Source organism: Haemaphysalis longicornis, unplaced genomic scaffold, assembly GCF_048455015.1.
Source record: "Haemaphysalis longicornis isolate Haplotype H1 unplaced genomic scaffold, Haemaphysalis longicornis Haplotype H1 scaffold_2, whole genome shotgun sequence".
Lineage (NCBI taxonomy): Eukaryota > Metazoa > Arthropoda > Arachnida > Ixodida > Ixodidae > Haemaphysalis > Haemaphysalis longicornis.
The window spans coordinates 59307218-59310005 of record NW_027526295.1 but is presented as its reverse complement, the minus strand read 5'-3'; the positions used below and the strand labels follow the sequence as shown (position 1 = coordinate 59310005).

The following is a 2788-nucleotide window of genomic DNA, read 5'->3' as shown; positions in this document are numbered from 1 at the left end:
CAGGTATTTAAAATGAGTGCGTTGTGCGCAATTAAAAAAATTCCCCCGCACCTCCCCGAGGGGGATTGTGAGGATGCAGAAATGCATTGGGTGCACCGATGAGTGTGATGCGATTATTGGCGAAGAGAGAGGCGAGAGTGTGAGCGTAATCATTTATTTTTTTCTTTTCCCACACCCGTCATTTCCGTTTCGTTATAGAGAAGCGTCTTCAGGACCGCGTTGACCGCAACCGCCAACTGCAGAGGATCGTTCACGTCAAAGTCGTCGGGAATCGTTTCGAACTCACCGTCAGCATCATCGACGTCGGCTTCCTGCGGTTCCTCTCGTTTGCCGCCGTCATCAAAGTGATCGAGCCGACTCCAATCGACCCGAACGTTGATGGCGCGATACAGCGGGGTGTGTGCCAGATGCTTGAGCCAAGCCAGGATGTTACCGCGCTTCACCAACCCGCGCTTGTACGTTGCAGGACTCATCAGCCTCCGCTTGATGTGAACGTCGAACGCAACGTCCTCGGGTACCATGCGAGGAAGGCACCGCACAACCTTCGATACGTCGATGGGCACGTTCACCGCCTGTCCCTTGATTCCAAACTGTCCGTTGCCTCGAGTCAGCCGCCTGATGCTCATGAAGGGGAATCGAGGCGCAATGAGCCGCTGTTCGACCGGGTTCAGATGGGGAAGATGCGCCGGCCGAGGAGGATAACGGTAGCCAAAACTCACGCAGCCCTCCTCTTCGCAGCTTTGTCTTCTTCTCCTCCTTCTTCTTCAGCGGTTCCCCTACGGGAAGATGACGATGGTGGTTGAACGCGAAGCTATCTCGTGATGAATTGTTTGGTTGGCCAATCCCTAGGGGCATCATGCCACAATCATCATCAGACGCGCTGCGGACGCCGGCCAAGGGACGCACGACAACCCCCGACTATAATGCATTTCTGCATAAAAACTACCTCTCATCATGGAATTAAGTGGAAACATGCTCCCCGCCATGCCTGCATACATGCTACGGGAAAGCCCGCCGCCTTCCCAGACGCCGACCACAAGTAAGGATGCACCCTACCATCGTGACATCATGACCCGTGCCTGCTGGCCAAATTTGGAGCTTCTGTGCAGCATCCTCGAGTTACCAGAGTTCACCCCGTCCCACTCGAAACGAGTGATAGACCAAAAGTTGGTTTTGCAGCTGCTCCTGGACCGGTTCGACAGCGAGGACGAGGAGGAGCGGGATATCTTGAAGACCGTACTGCACCGCGCCTACGGCAAGTTCCTCAGCTCAAGGGCGTACATTAGGAAGCAGATCAACAAAGTATTCCAAAGATTCATTTACGAGACGGGGAAATTCAACAGAGTCGCCGAACTTTTTAAGGTCCTGGGGTTCATCATCGACAGCTTCGCGCTGCCACTCAAGGCCGAGCACAAGCAGTTCCTCGCCAAGGTGCTCCTCCCGCTGCACAAGCCCGAATGCCTGGAGCACTACCACGCGCAGCGGACATACTGCCTCGTAAAGCTCGTTGAAAAGGACGCTACGCTTGCTGAACAAGTAGTGAAGGGCGTACTAAAGTTTTGGTCACAGATCTGCTCTGAAAAACATCTCGTGTTTCTCCACGAGATTGAGCACATCCTATACGTCACAGAGCCGACGCAGTTCGCCAAGATCGAGGACGCGTTCTTCAAGCGGATAGCCAAGTGCGTCTGTAACCAAAACTGTCATGTAGCGCAACGGGTGCCGTACGTCTGGAAAAACGACTACATGCTGAGCCTGATCAAACAAGGTTTTTAGCGCTTGGAAGGGCAAAAAAATTTCCCCGCATTTCCCCGAGGGGGAGAATGTGAAAGTGCGAATGCACGGTTGTCGGCCCGATTGCGGCGCTTGCGCTCGGCCCCCGCAGCCCACCGCCTCGCCGCCTTCTCTTCCATCTCTTCCGTCGGGTTTGTAGTATCACGTGTACATCACGCAGTTATCAAGCCGCTATAACGCCGCTGAGTCGCCAACGCACGCCGCTGACGACGTAGTTTGAATGCGTTAAAGATATAAAGCGCGTTACTGACACCGATATCAGCGTCGCGACCGTGGCTTATTCGGTAGAGCGTCGGGCTGCGGCCCGCAAAGTCCTCGGATCGAAACCTGGTTCCGGATGCTGTTTCTTTTTTAAATATAGAGGAGCACTGCGGACGCCGCCGCCGCCGGCGGTGGATGGTTTGGGGTCGCTTATAAAGTGCATTCGCACTTAAAAGAAACATCCCCCTCGCGTGGGGCACGATCAAATGCAGAGCACTTCCGCGGGGGCCGCGCCTGCAAGTCATATGGATTACGTATTGGTTGTTGTAATTGTTGTCTTCCAGCGTAGACATTTACGACGAAGTCGATGGTGAAACGTGAAACGTGCCGTGAACCCCCTGCCGCGGCTATGACGCAACGTGGAGCCGCTATGACGCAACGTGGCGCGGCTATGACGCAACACAATTCAACACAATCCACTTTAATCCAATCCAATCCAAACCAACCCAATCCAAGCCGAGCCAAGCCAAGCCAATCCAATCGAATCCAATCCAATGCCCCTCGCGAGAGAGTGTTATAGCGCCGAAATCGCGCCACCACACGAACGCGTGATGTTGACGTCACGATCACGCCACAGATGTTAGCGACCGGAGCGCGCGCGAACGACATATGTGGTTTAAGCGCGAACCGACCGCGGCGAGAGAGCGCGATACGAGCGCCCCCACCTGTTCTTGCGCGCGAACCGGCTGTTGCTCAGCGCGAACCCAATGCGGCGAGAGAGGGTGTTGCGCAC

General features: G+C 55.0%; 1 pseudogene; it reads left to right on the top strand.

Annotated features, from left to right (window-relative positions):
* Positions 1-984: 984 nt before the first annotated feature.
* Positions 985-1776, top strand: LOC144167992 (serine/threonine-protein phosphatase 2A 56 kDa regulatory subunit alpha isoform pseudogene; annotated as a pseudogene).
* The last annotated feature ends 1012 nt before the right edge of the window (positions 1777-2788 follow it).